This window comes from Cebus imitator, unplaced genomic scaffold (assembly GCF_001604975.1).
Source record: "Cebus imitator isolate Cc_AM_T3 unplaced genomic scaffold, Cebus_imitator-1.0 Scaffold98, whole genome shotgun sequence".
Lineage (NCBI taxonomy): Eukaryota > Metazoa > Chordata > Mammalia > Primates > Cebidae > Cebus > Cebus imitator.
In genome coordinates, this window is record NW_016107413.1 from 5,981,283 (window position 1) to 6,007,478 (window position 26,196).

Genomic DNA, 26,196 nt, shown 5'->3' on the forward strand with positions numbered 1-26,196 from the left:
CTAATTTTTGTTTTTTTTTTAGTGGAGAGGGGGTCTTGCTATGTTGCCCAAGCTGGTCTCTAACTCTTGGCTTTTGCTAATAGGTATCAGATGGATATACTTAATATGCCAACATCTGTGTACAAAAAATACACGTATGTGTGTGTCTGTGTTTGTGGATGATCCTACTAAATAATAAAGGAAATTTGAATGTATCTGAATGTATTATAAACTCATATAATTTAATGAAATTGTTAACAATTAAAATAATTAGTAGTATATTCAATGTTCAGAATACACACAGTTCATGATACATAACAAAAATCATTTTTTAATAAAAGACAAAAAAATCCAAAACATGCCTGCATGCTCAATTTTTAGAAATATGTAAAAATTTAGAAGGCACTTGACTCCATAGAACTTTGCATCTTATTAACAATATAAGAAAATACAAAAATCAAATTGTGACGTATCACTGAGAGCCACAATAAATGGAACTAACAGTAGACATATAGACTCCATGAAAAGAAATGATCTTGGTGAATCAGAACACTCAAATCAGGATTCTGGAAGACTTAATTGCTGGAAGATAGATGAAATGTTCATGGTTTGTAAAGGGGCATAAAGGAACATTTCAAATGAAAAGAACGACAACAGCAGAACTATGGCAGGAAAAAAGGTACAAGTGATTCCATAGGCAGAGAAAAGATAAGCCTGCCTGAGGGTTCAAGTTGAGGAAATAATACCATCAGCTAGCTAGCATTTATGGTGTGCCTACTGTGTGCCAGGAACTGTACTAGGTATTTTAAATGCATCCATAGATCACAGAAATAGCCAATTGGGAAGGTAGTTATAAATATGACCTTATTTGGCAGGCTAGGAAATAGATGCCTGAGAAGTCAAATGGCAAGCCCAATGAGGTACCCAAGTGGCCAATGAAAGTAACAAAAGTTCCACAGCTGGTGAATGATTACACCAAGAGGCACTCCCAAGTAGGTCTAATTCCTGAGTCCACTGTCTGAACAACCACATTCTACTATTAATGAAAAGGGGTAAAACTAAGTTGCCAATGATTTTATATCGAATCAACAAAGTGGCCAGTGGATATGAAAGAACGATTCAAGATGAAAGTCCTGTAAAAATTAACCTAACTGTAACGGTGTTGGAAAACTGGATATTCACATGCAAAAGAATAAAATCAAGACTCTTAAATCATGATATATACAAAAAACAACTCAAAATGAGTTAAAGACTTAAACATAGACCTGAAGCTATAAAACTTTTAAAAGAAAACATATGATAAAAGCCTCTTGATGTTGGTCTGGGCAATGATTTTTTTTTTTTGGCTATAACCCCAAAAACACAAGCAACAAAAGCAAAAATAAATAGCATAATACCAAACTAGAAAGCTTCTGCACTGGAACAATCAACAGAGTGAAGAGACAACCTACAAAATGGGAGGAAATATTTCTGAAACAAACCTCTGATAAAGGATTAATATCCAAAATACATGAGGAATTCAAAAAGCTCTACAGCAAGAAAACAAATAACATAACGCAAAAATTAGGCAGATGACCTGAATAGATATTTTTCCAAAGAAGATATACAAATGGCCAAACAGGTAAGTGAAAATGTGCTCAACATTATTAATAATCAGAGAAATGTAAAGTGACATTACAATGAGATATCACCTCATAAAAGTTAAAATAATTTCTATCAAAAAATAACAAAAAGATAGCAAGTGCTGGTGAGGAGGTAGAGAAAAAAATAAAACCCTCGCACACTGTTGGTGGGAATATAAATTAGTACAGCCATTAGGAAAAACAATCTGGAGGTTTCTCCAAGAATTAAAAATAGAACTATGATATGATCCAGCACTCCCACCTCTGGGTAGGCATCCAAAGAAAATGAAATCATCATGTCAAAGAGATATCTGCACTCCCATGTTTATTATAGCACTATTCTCAATACCTAAGATATGAGATCAAACTAAGTATCCACAGATGAATGAATGGATACAGGAAACAATATGTGTGTGTGTGTGTGTGTGTGTGTACACACACACACACACACACACACACACACACACACAAAATAGACTACTACCCAGCCTTAAAATGAAGGAAATCCTGTCATTTGCAACAACATGAATGAACCTGGAGGACATTATAAGTGAAATAAGCCAGGCACAGTAAGACAAATACTTACTACATGATCTCATTTACATGTGAAATCTAAAAAAGTTGAACTCACAAAAGAGAAAGAACAATGATGGTGCCAGGCACCAGGGGAAGTGAGGATGGTGTACAAAGAGACACTGGTTAAAAGGTATAAAAGTCCAATTAGGCTGGAGCAATAAGTTCTGGAGATCTATTACAGTGTGGTGACTATAATTAGTAATGTATTATATACTTGAAAATGGTGAAATGTTCTCACCATAAAAACATGAAAAGTATGTCAGGTAACAGATATAGTAATTCACCTGATGCAATCATTTCACAAAATGTACATACATCAAATCATCATGCATACCATAAATATACACAATTTTTTTCAATGATATCTTAATAAAACTGGATGGGAAGTAAAAAAATAATAACCTAACTGCAAGAGGTAGAAAAGATTAACAAAGGAGATTCATAATTAAAATGTCTCCATTAGGCCAGGCCCAGTGGCTCGGAGGCCGAGGTGGGTGGATCGCCTGAGGTCAGGAGTTTGAGACCAGCCTGGCCAACATGGTGAAACCTGGTCTCTACTAGAAATATAAAAATCAGTCATGTGTGGTAGCAGATGCCTGTAATCCCAGCTACTCCAGAGGCTGAGGCAGGAGAACTGCTTGAACCTGGGATTGTTGCAGTGAGCCAAGATTACGCCATTGTACTCGAGCCTGGGCAACAAGAGCGAGACTTTGTCTCAAAAAAAAGAGTCTCCACTATACGTCTAAAAAAAAAAGTCTCCATTATATGAGTTTAATAAATTTCTTCAAATCAGAGGAGATTTTAGTGGAAAATTCCATATATACATCCATCTGCATGTTATCATTATGGAACCACATAACTGAGCAAATAACACAGCATTTCCTGAGCACTCTAAAAACAACATCATCATAATCACAGGTGATGTAATGCAGAATCTATTATCCAAAAGGGAAGGGTAACTTTGAAGTTAATGTTAAATTACTTTCTTCAAATAACTGAATTATCAATAGCTTAGCTAAGAATGAAACCGTAATGTAATATTTGAGAGTAGTCAAGGGCAATTATTTGACAATTTTGAAAACCATTTTAAATATCTACTTTTTAATAAGCGACATATTGTTTAGTTTCCCTATTTTAATTTCAAAAAGAAGTACTTCGCTTTGGATGTAATGTATGGCATATTGTAGCAGTGAGAAAAATAGTCGATTTGATTTATATAATACACATTTATAAAAACAGATGAAAAGAAGTATCTTTGATGCTAAGGATGGAAATTATTTTCCCTGGAATCCCTTGTGCTTTTAAATGGTATGCACACTGATTAAAAACTCTCCACAGCTGCCATCCACATATGGACTTGTGTGGATTTGCATGGATGTATCTGAAATAAATAATAAAAATGCTCTTCTTATTTTGTCTGTACCTTTACTCATCTTTTTCACTGATTCAAATAGAAAATAAATGTAAATTTTTAAGTATACATTTTCTTCTTTTTTTCTTTTTTAAAGAGATAAGAGTCTTACTATCCCGGCTTGCCCATGCTGGAGGGCACTCCACAATCATAATATACTAGAACCTCTAACTCCTGGGCTCAAGCGATCATCCTGCTTCAGCCTCCCAACTAGCTGCGACTACATGTGGGTGCCACCGAGACCGGCTAGTGTATATTTTCTATAATGAAGAATGGCATAAACCTTACCCTGAAAAGTAGAATATTCTTTATCCATACGTTCATTTATCTGCACTAATTTATACACTTAAAAAAATAATAAACAGAATTATTCTTATTCCTTTTCCAACAGTCACTTGCCTGAGATCTATGTTTCAGAGAAGAAATGGCAATATTGTTTGAAGCTGTAGATTTGAAATGGGCAGCTAGCATCAAACCCCCAAAGAACAAACAGGTATGCTAACTGAAAAATGACCATTGTGCAAGGAAGTTTGTGTCATCCACATTCTTGCTACCAGAAGCAACATTTTTTTTTCTACAGCTATGGTATATTTCTTTCCTTAGGAGGCATTCATATATTCAAATTTTGATCTGACATGCCAAGGAAATAGGAAGAAATATCAACGAATGAACAAGACAATCAGGATGCCTTGAGATTCGGTTAGAAGCACATGAAGTCACACTCAAGAATAAGATATTATATCGTGGATTCCTACCTATCATCAAATCTCCCTTAATCAAGTGTAAAATGTCAGCCTGACCTGAACAAGTTCAGGAAAGGCTTTTGAATTGGAGGATGAATACAATTACTAACTGAGCCATAAATGTATTGTTTTCCCTAAATGAAGAGAAATGCTAAGTCAATGGAGAGAAATGAAGACTGAATGTGGATGTGGGCTACGGGAAAAATATCAATTTCCAATTTCATTTCAAACTTCTTCCAATCAAGTATAAAGCTACAGGCCCTATAACAGATTAATCTATTAATACATATACAAAGATTGTTCCCCATAATGGTCTTGATAGCTATAAGAAGCTCCAAATTAAACAGGCAAACAAAACAGTTAATTCTTTCAGTGTCAGTATTTAGTTTCATATCAGCTAAATACCAGATCAACATAATCCACTAATTTGAAAATGAAATCAAAGTTCACTTCTCCCTTTTTTGCTCCCTACAAGATACTCTAGCTAACACACCATATTTGGAAAAATTAGAAAAATTTTTAAATCCTGTGTAAAATGGAAGTAAACTTAAATCTTTCTTATGACCTACTACATAAACAACCAGAAACTGACAATACGCTCTGATGAATTTAAAATTAATGAAAAACAGTGAGAAAACCCTCCCCTGAAGATAAACTTTCTACTTAGATTGGAGAAATGATTAAGACAGTAGAGCAAACAATACAAAATAGATATGACTCAAAGAAAAGCTCTATTACCAATTTTAGCAATACCAGCAGAAAACAATTAACAACAAATTTCTATATTTACAGAGAAACAGGTGCTATTTATAAATACATTTTAAGAAACCAGAGCAAAACACCATTCTCTCTATTCAAACAAGAAATCTACATTTTTATTTCATTTCTCAACAGATTTGTTTCTAAGAAAAATCTCATTTCAAAATGTGGCTTGGCTCACACACATACACACAAAGGCAACTTAAAATAAAAGGAATGCTATTCTTCCAAAGGTCAGAGGATGAAATAAAATGAAAGCCATAATTTGATTATTCACCAGAAGCAATTATCCTTATCCGGGAAGACAGAGGAAGGCAGTCACTTTACATTACACTTTACCTGGGCTAGGGAAAAAAGAATGTTAAATTGTCCAAAATTTTATAGCAAAGGATAAGGGCAAAAGTACTGGCGTGTATCTTTCATTAAAAACATAAGATTTGCAAAATTAATCTTAAATTTCACATTAAATATGGTTGAGCTGTGGGAAATATTTACAAAGAAGTAAGAAAGACAGATTTTTTTTTTTAACTAGGCAAAGAGCTTTATTAAACTTGGTTTCAAATGTGATTCCCAGGCTTCTTCGTCTTAATTAGCTGCAAGGAATGAATTTTGTATAAGCAAAAAACTGAAAAGAGCTGCAGTGTCCAAGGGGCTTGGGCTTAAAAATATTGAGATCTAGATTTTATCAGATCCATAAACAAAAATTTCTTAAAAAGCAGGCATAATATAAAATAGCAGCTCCCAGTAACTTCTTCAAGTTTTATCTTCAGAAGTTGACTCAATTCAGTTTGCCTCATTTTTGGAAACTAATCAAAATTCTCCACAACATCTGGAACTTCATCATCATCCTCCTCTCCAGTAGCAAGTGGTGCTTTTCCATCCACAGATTGTTTGGGCAGAGCTTCAGCCAGTCTCCTTAAACTAGTCAGACTGTCTGCCCCAAGCTGGTTTCAGATGCTGGGTAGCATTTCTGTCAGCGGCTTTGTCTCAGCATGGCCTGTAATGGAGAAAGTGTTCACTGCCAGAGATGACTGAACTTTAGGGTTGTTAAAGTGGATCACTGTTCCTTGGTTTGTAAACATATTCACCTCTTCAATACCAGAGATATTGTTTACCCCTAACTTCTTTAAGGAGAACTGAAGTTTTTTATCATCTGCTGTCGCTGTTCTATGAATCGCCTTCTTCTTTCTGCGAGCAGTTCCTTTCCCACCAATGCGCACCTGTGCCTGCAGTTTGGCGAGCTTTTCCTGGTTCATGATTGTGTCTTTCATCTTGTTGGAGTGGATAGGGGTCATGCGGGGGACTAGGGTTGGTACTCAGGGGGTCTCAGGTGGACCAGCTGAGATTAGGTGCACACCCAAAGACAGATTTAAGATAAAATAAGTGTATAGATCTAGATGGGTATATATTAAAACATTTTGTAGGTAGGTTATATATATATGGATGTATAATTAGTGTAGCTTTCCGCAAACATGCACATACTGATGTAAAACTCCAAGCTGGCATTCCACTGGCACCACCTATGTTAGTATAACTATTTTAACTTACACACATAATTAATGATGGAACTCACTGCCATTCTTGGTTCCATCTGTCCTGTGATAAAGAATTCTAAGATAGCCCCCAAGATTTCACCCCAAGGTATATATACCTTGCACAGTTCTTTCCCCTTGGATGTTTGTTGGTAGGACTGTGAATATGATGGGTTACCATCCACATAATGTTACATTATATGGCAAAAGGGTCTTCACAGATGTAAATAAGGTCCTATATCAGCTGACTTTGAGTTAATGAAAAGGGGGATAACTTCGAGTGGCCTAATTTAATACTGTGAACCTTTAATTGGGTCAGAAGTCATAGCTAAAGCTCTCCTGCTAGACTGGAAAAAGCAATTGTCGTATTATAAACTGCTTATAGAAGGGGCCATGGGACAAGATTTGAGAGTGACCCTTTGGGGCTCAGAGAGGTTTCAATCCAACTGTTATCAAGAAAACAGGGACCTTAGTCATTGAGCCACAGGAATGCTGAATTCTGCCAACAACCTTGAATGAGTTTGAGAAAACTCCCAAGCCTCAGACGTGACCATCTCCCAGCCAATACCTTTATTTCACCCTGAGCAGAGACCCAGATCATCTAAAAAAAAATCCTGACCCACATAGGGTGTGAGATAATAAAGTTGTGTTATTTTAAGCCACAAAGTTTGTGGTAATTTGTTACACAGCAATAGAAAAAAAAAAAAAAACCTAAGTAAAATTTTAATTTTCTCTTTACCACATCATCTGCAACAGATATTTAATAAGCTTGGATGATAGGGAAAGTAACAGAACCACTTAAAGATGTGTGAAAATCTAGAAGACTTGATGGTGGTAGGGAATAAACTGATGAGTTTAACAATGGATGTGTTGGCTAGGCTCAGTGGCTCACATCTGTAAAACCAGCACTTTGGGAGGCTGAGGCGGGTGGATCACCTAAGGTCAGGAGTTCAAGACCAGCCTGGCCAACATGGTGAAACCTTGTCTCTACTAAAAATACAAAAAGTAGCTGGGCATGGTGGCAGGTGTCTGTAATCCCAGCTACTTGGGAGGCTGAGGGCAGGAGAATAGCTTGAACCCAAGAGATGGAAGTTGCAGTGAGCCAAGATCGTACCATTGCACTCCAGCCTGGGTGACAGAGAAAGACTCCATCTCAAAAAATAAAAATTAAGAAAAAACAATAGACATGTTGATCTTGAAGTGATAACAGAAATTCAGGCCCTTTGAGAAGGATGCAATTGGAACTGGCGGTGTGGGGAGAACACTCATGAAAGAGGTCAGGCTTGCAAATATCTACAGAAATAGGGTTGAGCTGTGATGATGAGTGGGAGAGTGAAAAGGACATTGACTCAGGCTTGGATATGTCCACATTTAGAGAGGGAAGATGTGCTAAAAAGAAGTTGGAGAAAAGGAATAAAGAATTACTATTAAGAGTTTTGAGGACGAGAGAATCAATCTTTCAAGTACCCACAGAGAAGCCAAGGACAAAGAAAGGTCATTAAGTTTGAAGCCTAGTATGTTACTGGTATCGTGGCAATAGCATATTCAATAGAATAACACAGACAGAAGTAAGACAGTGAGAAAAAGAAAAGTGGCTCATTCTTTCTTTCTTTCTTTTTTAGATAGGTAATAAATGCCAAACTGTAATCACAACTGGTCATATTAAACACAGACACACAGATATATACACACACGCAAACATGAATGAAAAACATTTCAACCATATATATATATTATCTGTCCCTGTCCTTGCAATCCTGATTAACTGCAAAGATATAGAAACAAAGTCAAATTCAGATTTAAGTCCCCATACATGAAATTGTTTTCTAATGTAAAACTCCTTCTCATAAACTTGATGATTCTGATTACCATCCTTTACAGATCCATAGGCTTAGAAAAATCTGGAGCTCTTCAGTTGGATTAAGAATGTATTATGAGACTGAGGCAAGAGGATGACTTAAGCCCAGAAGTCTGAGACCGGCCTGGGCAACATAGTGAAACCCAATCTCTACCAAAAACTAAAAAATTAGCCAGGCATGGCCCCCATGCCTATAGTCCTAGCTACTTGAGAGGCTGAGGTGGGAGGATTGCCTGGCGGTCATGGCAGCTCTGCACTTTAGCCTGAGCAACAGAGTGAGACAAGAAAAGAAAGAATGAAAGAACAAAAGAAAGGAAGGAAGGAGGGAGGGAGGGAAGAAAGAAAGGGAGGGAGAGAGAAAGAGATAGAGATAGAGAGAAAGAGAAAAAAAGAAGGAAGGAAGGAAGGAAGGAAGGAAGGAAGGAAGGAAGGAAGGAAGGAAGGAAGGAAGGAAGGAAAGAAAGAAGAAAGAAAGAGAAAGAAAGGAAAAGAAAACAAAAATATAATTCAGTTACTATGTAGAATAGCAGAGATGTATCTTTCTGTTTATGTGACTTTTTTTTTTTTTACAGCATGCTTATAATTGGAAGCTCCAGTCTAAGTTTAAATCCAGGGATTTTGTAGTTTATAAGGCAGTAAATATGTCTGACAACCATAAGCCAAAACATTCTAAAATTTGTACTATATGTTAAAAATTGGACAGAATAAGCTAATTTTTAATACAGTTCTATCCCAAGTCAAAATAAGCCCATTATTCCTGAAACTTTTCACTTCATAGTCTACATTCTCTCCCATAGACTAGATGGAGTATACTGATATCTCCACAGGACGTGGAGAATGCTAAAAGTCATACTCGTCAGGAACTGAGCTAGGTTCTAGAGGCACACAAAAAATTACAAGATGTTTTCTGGTTTCCCAGCACTTAAATCAAGCAGCTCATAACTCCTGAACATTTCCATGCTGGCTAAGATATGTCATGATGTCCATGGGGTACAAAAAACTGCTTATGGGATACAAGTTCAGAATTAAACCCATTATCTTTGGTTTACCAAGCTGTCCAGCAGGCATTTAAGACTTCTCTAAATATTGGCACAAGGTTTCCCACTGAAAGTCTTAAAGAAATGGTACATATGGCTATATTATCACAGCAAATGAAAGCAACTCAGTATTATCAGAAACTCCCAGAAGAGAGAGTGAGTATGTGTGTAGGGTGTAGAGAGCAGGTATGATTATCCAAAAGCTTCTCGTGAAGGGAAAGATGGTGGGTATGTACCAAACATCATTCTTCATTGACCACAGCAGGGTTTAAAGGTTAACATATAGATATAGTTATGAAGTAAGCTTTTATCCATAGGCAAAACAAAAAACAAATAAAAGACCTCAAGACAGACCTAATGGAAATTGGGTAGCAAGTCAACCTACGGGAAATTAGACAGCAGGCAGACTTAATGAAAATTAGACAACAGGGTGAAAAAATCAATATACAACCTCTCATCTTTCCCTTTTCTTTCTTGTATATGTCAATCTACGGTTTAAATTTTCATTTTTGCCCTATCCCGTGAAACATAGTAAATGGAGATAATTTTGTAGAATGCATAGGATAAGTTCAACAAAGAATAAGAATTACAATTACATTAAGAAAAAATAACATTCTTAAGAGCTTTGATTTAAAAAAAACTATCATATCATCACTAAATATTTCCAAATGTCAAAAACATTTCAAATCCACTAGAAAACAAGGCTATAAAAGTGTCCACCCTTCGATCTACTAATTCCGTTACTTAGAATTTTTCTCAAAGAAAGAATCCCAGAAGAGAGGCTCTACCGCACAAATATGTTCATAAAAGCATCATTTATAAAGTTCAAGACCGAAAATAACATTAAAGTCCAATAAAAATGTGAATACTTTTGCAAATTATGCAACACCACCAAATCGTAGCCATAAATGAATGTGGAATACATGGAAATGTTTATGACAGATGTCAAATGGAGAAGGTAGACTACAAATTCTACCTAAGTATGATCACAATGACATGACATAAAATACATAATAGTCTCATTGGGAAAGGAAAAGAAAGAAAAGAAGGAAAAGCCAATTGTTTTCTTCAGATGGTAAGATTATATAGGAGGAGGCTCTCTTTTTCTTTTTATTTCTGTTTTTGTTATAAATTGCAGTCACTTTATACAAAATAAGACTCAAAAATTGGTGAATGAATCAACAGAGTTTTTCATTTTATCCTAATTCACGTATTTCTCATAGATAGGGCAGGAAGGAAGGATAAGAGAGAACAGTTATTAAAATCAAAATAAACTAACCATGGGCTTAATTTATCCAAAGGTTTCATACCAAAAGGAAAACAGATACAGACAGTATTGTTTATTCCCGTGAAGTGCTAAAGTAAGGAAACATCCTTATATCCGTGCTCTGTTACTTTGTTAATGTATTATTAATGAATTGCCTAATATTATAAATAATAATAAAGGTGGTGATAAAGTGGGTTGCTATATTAAAACTAGGATTGTGAAAAATATTTTACATCTTTACTCCTTTTCATGTCCGCCCCCAGCCCTCATGAGAATGCTGCAACAAAAGAAAGATATTATTTTCTGCCACCAAAAGAATTGAGTGAATAAAGACATTCACACTAGAGGATTTCTGAACTTTGGGAGGGGCAATAAACCTTGCATCAGTTACAACTCTGGGTTATTTTTTCTTTCTTTAGTGAAGGTTTTAGCAATTTCCAAAAGAAAAATGAAGAATTATGTAGGAAAAAAGCAGTGAAAACTACTGTATTTTAAATACCCATGCAGAAATTATTTCCAAATGTGTGAGAAGCATAAAAAGTACTAAGCTACTTATTTTTCATTTGCATTTATATTTAATTTTGCCAGCTACTTGGCAACTTAAAAGCTTTCTGCAACAATAAAGATTATGTGATGATTATTCATAAATATTATCTACTTGACTTTCTTCTAAACAAAGACCAAGAACATGTGGAAATTAAACAGATCCATATTTTTCCAGACTTTGCCTGTGCTTTTATAGTTAAACTAGAAAAAGCAGTTTAATTCATTGCTTATAAAACCCAGAGGACAGCACTCTAGTTACTAATTTGGTAACGATATTTTCTGACACAAATATAATCATCCCTTGGTATCCTTGAGGGATTGGTTCCAGGACCCTAAACAGATACCAAAATCCATAGACACTCAAGTTCCTTATATAAAATGGTGTGGTATTTGCATATAACCTATGCATATACTCTGATGTACTTTAAATCATCTCTAGTTTACTTATAATACCTAATACAATGTGAATGCTAAGTAAATGGTTGTAACATAGAATTGTTTAGAGAATAATAATGAGAACAAGGTCAATACATGTTCAGAACAGATGCAACCATCCATTTTTCAAAAAAATATTTTTGATCCATGGTTGGTTGAATCTATGAATATGGAACCCACAGATGTGGAGGTTCAACTGTATATATAATACATTGTGCTGGAAATCTGCTGTCTACACCACCCCAGCAACCTTATCCGCTCACTCTGGTAATACTATCCCTCCCCTTCCGTTGGGGAAAGGCTCCACTGTTCCATGAATGGACTGCTACATGTGCGATAAGCTGCTGGCTGTAGCAATTGACACAACAACTGGATCTAGGGCCCAAGCCAAGGCAACAAACTCCTTTCCCTTGGATTTGTATATATTAAGTGAAAAGGAAGGTTTCTTTCCTACAGTGTTTGCTGACTAGAATATAACAAGTCTTGACCATTCTATGACCATAATCTGTTTCTCAGCATGAAGAGAAAACGTATTAGAAGAATGAGGCAAACACAAGTAGAATCAAGGGATAAAGGAGGAGGACAGCAGGGAGAGCAAGATGGCCGAACAGAAGCTTCCACAGGTCATCCTCTCTGCAGGAACACCAAATTTACCACTACACAGAAAAACACCTATGTAAGAACCAAGAATCAGGTGAGAGATCACAATAGATAGTTTAAACTTCCTATCACTGAAACAGGCACTGAAGACGGTAGGAAAGACAGCCTTCAACTGCCAACAACAACCCTCTCCCCAGGCCCCAGTAGCAGTCGCATGGCACAGAGAGAGAAACTGTGCACTTAGGCAAGGGAGAGCACAGCAACTGTGGGACTTTGCATTGGAGCTCAGTGCTGTAACACCAGGCAGCACTCAGCTGATGCCCACAGAAGGAGCATTTAGATAAGCCCTAGCCAAAGGGGAGTCAACCATCCCAGTAGTCAGAACTTGAGCTTGGCAATCCTCATTACCTCACTCACCTCATGCTAAAGTGCTTCGGTGCCCTACATAAACCTGAAAGGCAGTATAAGTCATAAGGACTGCAACTCCTAGGCAAGTCCTAGTGCTGTGCTGGGCTCAGGGGACTTGGGGACACTCAACCTAGTGAGACACCAGCTGAGGTGTCTAAGGGAGTGCTTGTACCATACCTCCCCCAATCCCTGGCAGCACAGCTTGCAGATCCAAAAAAGACTCTAGGAAGAGTAATGAAGACACTGTTTTGCAACTTGGATACCAGCTCAGTCACAGTAGAATATGGCACTGGGAAGAGTCGTGAGGCCCTCATTCCAGGCCCCAGTTCCCAGACAGTTCTAGACACACACACTCCCAAAAGGGAAACAACTGCCTTAAAGGGAAGGACACAGTCCTGGCAGGATTCATCACCTGCTAAATATAGAGCTTTTGGGCCCTGAATAATCAGCAGCAATAGCCAAGTAGTACATGCCGTGGGCCTGAGGTGACACTCTGAGATGTGCTGACTTCGCGTGTGACCTAGCACATTCCCAGCTATGGTGGCCACAGCGAGAGACTCCATCTGCTTGAGAAAAGCAGAGGGAAGAGTAAAGGGGACTTTATCTTGCACCTTAGGTACCAGGTTGGCCACACCGGTAGAGCACCAAGAAGGTTCCTGGAGTACTAGATTTCAGGCTTTGGCTCCTGGATGGCACTTCTGGAACTGCTCTAGGCCAGAGGGGAGCCCACTGCCCTTAATGGTGAGCCCCAGGCCTAGAAGCATTCACCACATACTGACAGAAGAGTCCCTGGGCCTTAAGTAAACATTAGTGTTAGCCTGGCAGTACTCCACATGGGCCTGTGGGGTGGCGGACACGGGGAGAGAATCCTCTGCTTGTGGAAAGGGAAGGGAAGAGTAGAAAGGATTTTGTCTTGTGGCTTGGGTGCCAGCTCAGCTACAGAAGAATGAAGCACCAAGTAGATTTCTCAGGTTTCTGATTCCAGGCCCTGATCTCCAGATGACAACTCTAGACCCATCCAAAGCCTGGGGAATCCCATTGTCCTGTAGGGAAGAACACAGGCCTGGCTGTTTTTGCCATCTGCTGATTGTAAACCCCTAGGCCCTTGAGCAAACACAGTTGGTAGCAAGGCAGTGGTCACCACTGGCCTTGGGCAAGATGCAGTGCTATGCCGGCTCCAGGTCTGAACCATCACTGTGGTCCCAGTGATGGTGGCCACATGGGTGATTGTGTCACCAACACCCCCAACACACTCAGCTCCAGGCGGCCCAGCACAGAATGAGAGACTCTGTTTGATTGGCAGAAAGTAAGGGAAGAGAACAAGAGTCTCTGCTTGGTAATAAAGAGAATTCTTCAGGATCTTATCCAAGACCACTAAGGTTACACCTCTATAAGTCTGCAAGAGCCAAAGTATGACTGGGTGTGGGGTGCCTCCTAATGCAGATACAGCTGCAGTAACAAAAACTGTCAATCACAACACCCAAGTCCCTTCACATACTTGGAAAGCCTTCCCAAAGACAGGTACAAAAAAGCCTAGACTATGAAGACTACAGTAAGTACCTTACCCTTTTATACCCAGAAACCAACAAACATCCATAAGTATCAAGACCAGCAAGACCAAAAAAACATGACCTAACCAAATGTATTACTCCATTTTTACACTGCTATAAAGAACTACATGAGAATGGGTAATTTATGAAGAAATAAGGTTTGGTTGGCTCACAATTCTGCAGGCTGTACAGGCTTCTGCTTCTGGGGAGGCCTCAGAAAACTCACAATCATGATGAAAAGCAAAAGAGAAACAAGAACATCTTAACATGGCCAGCAAGAGAGAGACAGGGAGCAAAGCGGGAGGTGCTGCACACTCACAAACAACCAGATTTTGTGAAAACTGTATCACGAGACAGCATTAGGGAGATGGTGTTAAACCATTATGGTCCAATCACCTTCCACCAGACCCTACCTCCAACACTGGGAATTATAATTCAACATGAGATTTGGGTGAAGATACAGAGCCAAACCATATCATTCTGTTCCTGGCCCCTCCCAAATCTCATGTCCTTCTCACATTTCAAAACACAATCACGCCTTCCTAGTAGACACCCCAAAGTCTTAATGCATTCCAGCATTAACTCAAAAGTCTAAGTCCAAAGTCACATCTGAGACAAGGCAGGTCCTTCCCATCTATGAGCCTTTAAAATCAAAAACAAGTTAGTTACTCCCAAAATACAATGGGGGTATAGGTATTGGGTAAATGCTCCCTTGCCAAAAAGGAGAAATTGGCCAAAACAAAGGAACTGCAAGCCCCATGCAAGTTCAAAACCCATCAGGGCAATCATTAAATTTTAAAGGTCCAAAATAACCTCCTTTGACTTCATGTCTCATACCCAGGCCACACTGATGCAAGCAGTGGGTTTCCCAAGTCCTTGGGCAGCTCCGCTCCAGCTTTTCAGAATACAGATCCAATGGCTGCTTTCTCAGGTTGGCATTGAGTGCCTCCAGCTTTTCCAGGTGCATAGTGTAAGCTGTCAGTGGATCTATCATTCTGGGGATTAGAGAATGGTGCCCTTCTTCTCAGAGCTCCACTAGACAGTGCCCCAATATGTGGGGGCTCTAACCCACATTTCTCCTCTTCACTGCCCTAGTAGAGATTCTCCCTGAGGGCTCTATCCCTGCAGTAGACTTCTGCCTGGGCATCCAGGTGTTTCCATACATCCTCTGAAATCTAGGCAGAGGCATCCAAACCTCACCTCTTGCCCTCTGTGCACCCACAGGCCTAACAGCACCGGGAAGCCTCGGCAGCTCTGGCTTGCACCCTCTGGAGCAGCAGCCTGAGATGTATCTGGGGCCCTTTTAGCACAGCTAGAGCTGGAGTGGCTGGGACAGGGGAAGCTGTGTCCTGAGGTTGTCCTGAGGCCTGGAGAGGCCTGTGAAGGGACAGGCTGCCTTGAAGGTCTCTGAAACACCTTCTAGGTACTTTCCCCATTGTCTTGACTATTAATATTTGGCTCCTCTTTACTTTTGCAAATATCTGCAGCCTGCTTGAATTCCTCCTCAGAAGATCACTTTTCTTTCCCACCACATGGCCAACTGGACTACAATACCTGGAAACTTCAACACTCCACTTTCAGCACTGGACAGATCATCCAGATAGAAAATCAACAAGGAAACATCAGATTTAATCCACATTATAGAACAAATAGATCTAATAGATATTTAGAGAACATTTCAACCAATAGCTGCAGAATACACATTCTTCTCTTCAGTATATTGATAATTCTCAAGAATAGACCATGTATTAGGCCACAAAACAAGTCTTAAAACATTAAAACATTCAAAAAAATGAAATCATATCAAATATCTTCTCTGACCACAATGAAGTGAAACTAGAAAACAATAATAAGAGGAACTTTGGAAACTATGCAAACATATGGAAATTAAACAACATGCTCCTGAATGATGAGTAGGTCAATGAAGAGGTTAAGAAGGAAATCTTAAAATAAGTGACAATAGCAAGACAACACACCAAAACTTATGAGATACAGCAAAACCAGTACTAAGAGGGAAGCTCACAGCTATAAGTGCTCACATCAAAAAGTAGAAAAAAGGCCGGGCACAGTAGCTCTTGCCTATAATCCCAGCACTTTGGAAAGCCAAGGTGGGCAGATCACTTGAGGTCAGGAGTTTAAGATTGGCCTGGCCAACATGGTGAAACCCTGCTTCTACTAAAAATACAAAAATTAGCCAGGCGTGGTGGCAGGTGCCTATAATCCCGGCTATTTGGAAGGCCGAGGTAGGAGAATTGCTTGAACCTGAGAGGTAAGGGTTGCAGTGAACTGAGATCATGCCACTGCCCTCCAGCCTAGGTGACAGAGCAAAACTCTGTCTCAAGAACAAAAATGTAGAAAAAGCTCAAATAAACAACCTAATGAAGAATCTTCAGAACTAGAAAAGCAAGAGCAAACCAAATCCAAAATTCATAGAAGAAAATAAATAATAAAGATCAGATCAGAACAGAAATAAATGAAACTGTTTTGAAACAAAGAAAACAATAAAAATAATCATCAAAACAAAAAGGTTTTTTTTCTGAAAAGATAAACAAAATTGACAAATCTTTAGCCAGATTAATGAAAGTGGGAGGGGACCCAACTGATCCTGCAGAAATTCAAAGGATAATTAGAGGCTACTATTTGCAGCTATATGCTAAGAAATTGGAAAAGCTAGACAAAATGGATAAATTCCTAGACACATACAACCAAGAATGAACCATGAGGAAATCCCAAACCTGAACAGAGTAATAACAAGTAAAGAGTTCAAAGCTGTATTTAAAAAGTCTCTCAGCAAAAACAAAACCTGCAACCTTATGGCTCCACTGCTAAATTTTACTAAACATTTAAAGCAGTACTAATACCAATCCTACTAAAACTATTCCAAAAAATGGTGGAGGAGGGAATGCTTCCAAACTCATTCTACAAGGCTAGTATTACCCTGATACGAAAACCAGACAAAAATGTTTCAAGAAAAGGAAACTATAGGCCAATGTCTCTGATGAACATTGAGGCGTAATTCCTCAACAAAATACTAGCAAACCAAATTCAACAATACATTAAAAAGATCATTCATCACAACCAGGTAGGATTTATCCCAGGGATGCAAGGATGGTTCAACATACACATATCAATCAGTGCAATGCATCATAGGTAGAAGAAAAGTCATATGATCATTTCATTTGATGCTGAATAGCATTCCGAAAATTCAACACCCTTTCATGATTAAAAGCACTGAAAATACTGGATATAGAAGAAACATACCACAACATAATAAAAGCCATAACAGTAGACCCACAGTCAGTGCCATACTGAATGGAAAAATCTGAAAGACTTTCCTTTAAGATTGGGAACACAATACAATGGATACCCAATTTCACCACTGTTATTCAACATAGTACTGTAAGACCTAGCTAGAGCAATCAGACAAGAGAAAGAAAAAAAAACCAGCATCCAAATTGGAAAGGAAGAAGTCAAATTATTCCTGTGTACAGATTACATAATCTTACATGTGGAAAAACCTGAAGATTCCACCAAAAAATGTTAGAACTAATAAATTCAGTAACATTGCCAGATATAAAAACCATATTCAAAAATCAGTAGCATTTCTACATGCTAATATGGTTTGGATCTGTGTTTCCACCCAAATCTCATGTCAAATTATAATTCCCAGTGTTGGAGGTGGGGCCTAGAGGAAAGTGACTGTATCATGGGGGTAGAATTCTCATGAATGGGTTAGCACCGTCCCTTCAGTCCTGTTTTCATAACAGTGGGTGAGTTATCATGACACCTCGTTGTTTAAAACTGTGTGGCACCTCTCCCTTCTCCCTCTTGGTCCTGCTCTTGCTATGTAATGGCCTGCACCTACTTTGCCTTCTGCCATGAGTAAAAGTTCCCTGAGGTCTCCCCAGAAGCAGATGCTGTCATGCTTCTGTACAGCCTGCAGAACCATGAGCCAATGAAAACTCTTTTCTGCATACATTATCCAGTGTCAGGTATTTCTTTACAGCTGTGTGAGAAAAAACTAATACACAAGCTAACAGCAATTACTGGAAAAGAAATCAAGAAAGTAATCTCATTTATAGTAGCTACTAATAAAATTAAAGATCTTTACAATAAAAAGTATAAAACATTCATCAAAGAAATTAAAGAAGATGCACACAAAAAAAATGAAAGGATATTCCATGTTTATGGATTGAAAGAATCAATATTGTTAAAATGACCATAAAACTCAAAGCAATCTACAGATTCAATGCAATCCCTACCAAATACCAATGACATTCTTCAAAGAAATAGTAGAAACAATCCTAAAATTTATGTAGAACCACAAAAAGCCCTGAAACACCAAAGCTATCTTGAGCAAAAAGAACTGGAGAAATCATATTACCTCTCTTCAAATTATACAGCTATAGTAACCAAAACAGCATGGTACAGGTATAAAAACAGACAAATTGACTAATGGGAAAAAAAAAAAAAAAAAAAAGAGAACCAAGAAACAAATCCATACATCTACAGAAAACTCATTTTCAACAAATGTGCCAAGAATATACGCTGGGGAAAGGACAGTTTCTTCAATAAATGGTGCTGTGAAAACTGGATATCCATACACAGAAGAATGAAACTAGACCCCTATCTCTTGCCATATACAAAAATCAAATCAAAATGGATTAAAGACTCAAATCTAAAACCTTAAATTCTGAAACCACCGAAAGAAAATATTAGAGAATCTCTCCAGGATACTGGAGTGAGCAATGCCAGTAATACTGCACAAGCACAGGCAACCAAACCAAAAATGAACAAATGGGATAGCATCAAGTTAAAATGTTTCTGCACAGCAAAGAAAATAATCAACAAAGTGAAGGGGTGACACATAGAATGGAAAAAATATTTGCAAACTACCCATCTAACAAGGGACAAATAAACAGAATATACAAGTTGCTCAAACAACTCTATAAGAAAAATCCAATAATTTAATTAAAATATTGGCAAAAAATCTGAAAATACATTTCTCCAAAGAAGATATACAAATAGCAAACAGGCATATGAAAAAGTGCTTAGCATCATTAATGATGAGAGAAATGAAAGTCAAAACTACAATGAGGTATCATCTCACCCCAGTTAAAATGGCTTTTATCCAAAAGTTAGGCAATAACAAATGCTGGTGAGATGTGGAGAAAAGGGAACCTGCATACAATGTTGGTAGAAACGTAAATTAGTACAAACAATTTGGAGGTTCCTCAAAAAAACAACTAAAAATAGAGCTACCACATGATCCAGAAATCCTTCCATTAGGTATATAGCCAAAAGAAAGGAAGTCAGTATAACAAAGAGATATCTGTACTTCCATGTTATTGGAAGCACCATTCACAATAGCCAAGATTTGGAAGCAACCTAAGTGTCCATCTACAGATGAAGAGATGAAGAAAATATGGTATATTTACAGCAAGGAGTACTATTCAGCCATAAAAAAGAATGAGATCCTATCATTTGCAACAACGTAGATGGAACTGGAGGTTATTATGTTAAGTGAAATAAACCAGACACAGGAAGACAAACTTTTCATGGTCTCACTTATTTGTAGGATCTAAAAATTAAAACGATTTAACTCATGGAGATAGAAACGTAGAACAATGGTTACCAGAGGCTGGGAAGGGTAACAGTAGAGTATGAAGGAAGTGGGGGTAGCTAAGGAGTACCAAAAAATGGTTAGAAAGAATCAATAAAATCTAATATTTGACGGCACAATAGGGTGACTATAGTCAATAACAATTTAACTGTATATTTTAAAATGACTAAGCTGGGCGAGGTGGCTCATGCCTGTAATCCCAGCAGTTTGGGAGGCTGAGGCAGGCAAGGTGTTTCAGACCAGCCTGATCAACATGGTGAAACTCAGTCTCTACTAAAAATGAAAAATTAGCCAGGAATAGTGGCTCACACCTGTAATTCCAGCCACTAGGGAGGCTGAAGCAGGAAAATCACTTGAACCTGAGAGGCAGAGGTTCCAATGAGCCAAGAGCACGCCATTGCACTCCAGCTTGGGCAACAGGGCAAGACTCTTTCTCTAAATAAATACATAAATAAATAAATAACTGACACAAAGGATAAATGCTTGAGGTGACAGATATCCCACTTACCCTGATATGATTATTAACATTTTATGCCTGTATCAAAACATTTCATATACTCCCTGAATATATACACCTGCTATGTACCCACAAAAATTAAAAACAAAAATAAATAAATAAATATAAAGAGGCCTGATACAACTGAGATCCTAGATGCAGGCATACCTGAGGCCAGTTCCACCTCCACTGTTCTAAATATAATCCATCTAAATCATCTTTCATTAAAAGGAAGACAGGAAGGAAAAAAAGAATGAAGAGAAGACCACAAAACAACCAGAAAACAAAAATCAATAAATTCATTATTTTGGTTAAGTTAGGTTTCAGATACTTGTAACCAAAGAGTCCTAGGCAAAATAAAAGTAAAATAAGTAAAAGTAATAGACTAATGTATCTAATCTAGTCTAGCAATGTTTTACAAAGTGCAACAAGAGTTATACTGCTCCACTTAATAGTTTCAATATTTTGTATGTGCTTTTTTAAATTTTTGTTTTTTATTATACTTTAAGTTCTGGGCTATACATGCAGATCGTGCAGGCTTATTACATAGGTATACATGTGCCACGGTAGTGGTTTGCTGCATCCACCGCCCCATCATCTACATTAGGTACTTCTCCTAATGTTATCCCTCCCCAATCCCCACCCCCTACTATTCCTCCCCTAGCCCCCCATCCCCCATGCCCCGGTGTGTGATGTTCCCCTCCCTGTGTCCATGTGTTCTCATTGTTCAACACCCATTTATGAGTGAGAACATGCAGTATTTGGTTTTCTATTCTCGTGTCAGTTTGCTGACCATGATGGTTTCCAGTTTCATCCATGTTCCTGCAAAGAACATGAACTCATCCTTTGTTATGGCTGCATGGTATTCCATGGTATATATGTGCCACATTTTCTTTATTCAGTCAGTCATTGATGGGCATTTGGGTTGGTTCCAAGTCTTTGCTATTGTGAACAGTGCCGCAATAAACATACGTGTACATGTGTCTTTATAATAGAATGATTTATAAACCTTTAGGTATATACCCAGTATTGGGATTGCTGGGTCAAATGGTATTTCTATTTCTAGGTCCTTGAGGAATCACCACATTGTCTTCCACAATGGTTGAACTAATCTACACTCCCATCAACAGTGTTAAAAGCATTCCTATTTCTCCACATCCTCTCCAGCAGCTGTTGTCACCAGATTTTTTAATGATCGCTATTCCAACGGGCATGAGTGGTACCTCAATGTGATTTTGATTTGCATTTCTCTAATGACCAATGATTATGAGCTTTTTTTCATATGTTTGTAAGCTGCATAAATGTCTTCTTTTGAAAGTGTCTGTTCATATCCTTTGCCTACTTTTTGATGAGATTGTTTGTTTTATTCTTGTACACTTGTTTAAGTTCTCTGTAGATTCTGGATAGCAGCCCTTTGTCAGATGGGTAGATTGCAAAAATTTTTTCCCATTCTGTTGGACTCAATTGACAGTTTCTTTTGCTGTGCAAAAGATCTTCAGTTTAATTAGATCCCATTTGTCTATTTTGGCTTTTGTTGCCATTACTTTTGGTGTTTTAGTCATAAAGTCCTTGCCCATGCCTATGTCCTGAATGGTATTGCCTAGGTTTTCTACTAAAGTTTTTATGGTGTTAGGCCTCATGTTTAAATCTTTACTCCATCTAGAATTAATTTTTGTATAAGGTGTAAGGAAGGGATCTAGTTTCAGCTTTCTGCATATGGCTAGCCAATTTTCCCAACACCATTGATTAAATAGGGAATTCTTTCCCCATTGCTTGCTTTTGTCAGGTTTGTCAAAGATCAAATGGTTGTAGTTGTGTGGCATTCTTTCTGAGGCCTCTGTTCCGTTCCATTGGTCTATATCTCTGTTTTGGTACCAGTACCATGCTATTTTGATTACTATAGCCTTGTAATATAGCTTGAAGTCAGATAACGTGATGCTGCCAGCTTGGTTTTTTTTTTTTTTTTTTNTTTTTTTTTTTTTTTTTTGCTTAGCATTGTCTTGGCTATGAGGGCTCCTTTTTGGTTCCACTGGTTTCAGGTGTTTTTTTCCAATTCTGTGAGGAAAGTCAATGGTAGCTTGATGGGAATAGCATTTAATCTTTAAATTACTTTGGGCAGGATGGCCATTTTCACGATATTGATTCTTCCTAACCATGAGTATGGAATGCTTTTCCATCTGTTTGTATCCTCTCTTATTTCCTTCAGCAGTGTTTTGTAGTTCTCGGATACCCTAATATCACAATTAAAAGAACTAGAGGAGCAAGATCAAACAAATTCAAAAGCTAGCAGAAAACAAAAAATAACTAAGAGCAGAACTGAAGAAGATAGAGACACAAAAAACCCTTCAAAAAATCAATAAATCCAGGAGCTGGTTTTTTGAAAAGATCAACAAAATAGATAGATCACCAGACTAATAAAAAGGAAAAGAGAGAAGATTCAAATAGATGCAATAAAAAATGAAAAAGAGGATATCACCACCAATCCCACAGAAATACAAACTACCATCAGAGATTACTACAAACAACTCTATGCACATAAACCAGTAAACGTGGAAGAAATGGATAAATTCCTGGACACTTGCACCCTCCCAAGACTAAAACAGGAAGAAGTTGAATTCCTGAATAGACCAATAACAAGGTCTGAAGTTGAGGCAGCAATTAATAGCTTACTAACCAAAAAAAGTCCACGTCCAGATGGGTTCACAGCCGGATTCTAACAGACATACAAAGAGGAGCTGGTACCATTTCTCATGAAACTATTCCAAACAATACAAAGGAGGGAATCCTCCCTAACTCATTTTATGAGACCAACAACATCCTGATACCAAGAAAATTTCAGGCCAATATTCATGATGAATATTGATGCAAAAATCTTCAATAAAATACTGGCAAAGAGAATCCAATAGCACATCAAAAAGCTTATCCATCACAATCAAGTTAGCTTCATTCCAGGGATGCAAGGCTGGTTCAACATACACAAATCTATAAACATAATCCATCACATAAACAGAACCAAAGACAAAAACCACATTATCTCAATAGATACAGAGAAGACCTTTGACAAAATTCAACAGCCCTTTATGTGTGTGCGCATTTTAGAAGAGAAGAGTCCTTTAAATGCTACTAAAATATCATTTATTGGACTTACCTAATGATTGCTCATATTAATTTTCTCAGAAAAATATGTGGCCAGAAGACAGAGTCTATAAATATGAAACAGGAATAAAAACTATGGCAAACCTTTAAAATCATCCTACATAAAAGAATAATTTTATGATGAAATCAGAGGAAGTCCTAACTCTGAGTGTATTCGTTTAATTCATTAAGTCTACTTACAGGTACAAAAAAAATCAAATTTCACACAACAAAACATTTAATAAAATTTCCAATTTTCTGTAGAAAAAAAAAATGGCATGTACCTTTTTACATTAACCTGAATCCTCTTTCCTATCTCTTAAGTTAAATACTGTTCTCTTGGTAAAATCCACTCGAAATAATCTCATTGAATACAAATCAATGTATTCATATTAACATTGTATTCATATTAACATTGTATTCATATTAACAATGTATTCATATTAACATTCTTATTAACTGGTCATAGTGGAATTTTTTGACCAATATCTCACTGTTTTGTATGTTAAGAATCATTTAGCCCATATTAATCCACTACCACAGAATTTTAGTTTGCAAGTTACTGAGAGAACATTTGAATTGCAATGTCATAAGCCATCTGCTATCATTCCCTCTGTCTGGTGTACTGAATTCTAAGAAAGTAGAGGTCACATTAATAGTTACGTGATAGTTAAGTAATGGTTAATTAATAGTTAAGTAATAGCTGAGTGTAATGATGCCAAGAGTGGTGGCTCATGCCTGTAATCCTAGCACTTTGGAAGGCTGTAGAAGGAGGATCACTTGAAGATAGGAGTTTGAGACCAGCCTGAGCAACACAGTGAGACTCCACCTTAACCAAAAAAAAAAAAGAAAAAAAAATTAATTAGCCAGGCATGGTGTATATGCCTCTAGTCCTAGATATTCAGGATGCGAAGGTGGGAGGATTGCTTGAGCCTAGGAGTTCGAGGCTACAGTGAGCTTTGATCAAACCACTGCACCCCAGCCTGAGCAACAGAGCAAGACCCTGTCTCAAAATGAAAAAAAAAAATTTGTAATGAGAGGAGGAAGACATTCAAAATGATTTAAACTTTATACCAATGTCTCTGAGTCTTTTATGACTCAAAAACCTGTATCAGAATTTCCAGAAAGCTATGGCTCCACCCTTCTGAAAAATGCACAAGTGCATATACATAACATTTTGAATATAATTTCAGTCATTCCTGAAATTCAGCATCCATTCATGGTCAATGGGTCCAGAAACTGGGCTTTAGAACCACTGAAAAGTCCATTGAAGAAAATATGCTAACATCACTTGTTTGAAAATAGCCAATATAATTTTACATGTTTTATTTCTGAGCCAGATCTCTAATAGAAAACATAAGGCAATAACACAAAAAGTTAATCTATTTATTATTTTCAAGGACAAATGGAGTATACAAAGTGTCTAGGAAACAGAAACAGGATATGTGTCATATTGTCTTTCATGACACTCAGCAAACCTTTGGCACATACCAGGGGTTTCTTTCCTGCAAAAAGGTTTACTTTAGGCAAATTTAAAACTCTGTGAAAATAATCCCCACTCCTCAGTTTACTTACAAAATAACAGGAGTGGCTTAAGGTCTCTGGAAGGCTTAGGGAAATTGTTGCTTTTGCAGAGGAGAGCTATGTGCCAAGGTAGGAAAGAGTCTCTGCATACTTATTTTATGCAAGGAATTTCCATTTCCTTGTGATCCACTTGCCACACTGCCCTGTGCCCCAGGAGGCTGACCTTTATGGCTCACAGCAGAGCTCCCTGCCTTCTGGCTTCTGGTAAGTTTGGATGATGGAAGTCAGGACAGAAGATCAGAGGAGAATATTTAGTGAAGACAAAGTATTTATTTCCTGGCTGTCTTGACCACAGTCCCCTGGAGTTGGCTGTCTCTCCAAAGGAGATTGTGGTTCCTCTCCAGGGCTTCTGACTCTGCAGTAAAATTCAACCCCCAAATTCCAGAACTCACCCCTTAAGTTCCAGTACCCATTCCCTCTCTTCATCCCCAACTAGAGTACTAAAAGCCAGGTTATTGCATAATCCATTGGGGTTCTCTTACCCCATGCTTTTGTAAATAGTCTCACTATAAATAAACTTTCCTAGAATAATCCTATTTTGAATTACATACTATGTGAAAACAAAATAAGTAAAATTTAAAATTCTAAAAATATATGTTAACCTGGCGCAAATAATCTGCTGATCTCAAGGACTGCCTGGGCCTATTCCACAGTGGAAGAGGCCAAAGGTTTAATGAGCATTCACCTGGTGGAATTTCAGAAGTAGTACTGTTAGGGTGGCTTGGAATAGTGAAGAAAGAAGTAAGGCCAAGGTTAATACATACTGGAGGAAACAAACCAAGACAAAAGTTGCCTCTGCTCTCCCAGTGAGAGCCCAGAAGTACAAATTACAAAATTCAACCCCTTGGCAGATATGCATCCTCCTCCAAGCATGGAGAGTCCCCTGTGGAGTATTGTCACATGGTTGTGGCACCAGCCTCCCTTCTCAACAAACCACAGGTAAAGCAAATTAAAACCCCATTTTGTTAGGCCTTAGCCAACCAATCCCAACTTCCAGTTGAAAGAGATGGTAGTTCTTCCCTGAATGAGGTGCCA

The 26,196-nt window shown here is 37.8% G+C and overlaps 1 protein-coding gene and 1 pseudogene across 12 annotated transcripts in view; both read right to left on the reverse strand.

Annotated features, from left to right (window-relative positions):
• Positions 1 to 26,196, reverse strand: part of ADAM22 (ADAM metallopeptidase domain 22) — a 253,225-nt gene that overhangs the window by 152,766 nt on the left and 74,263 nt on the right. The window lies entirely within an intron of this gene.
• LOC108309905 lies at positions 5,687 to 6,416 on the reverse strand (annotated as a pseudogene).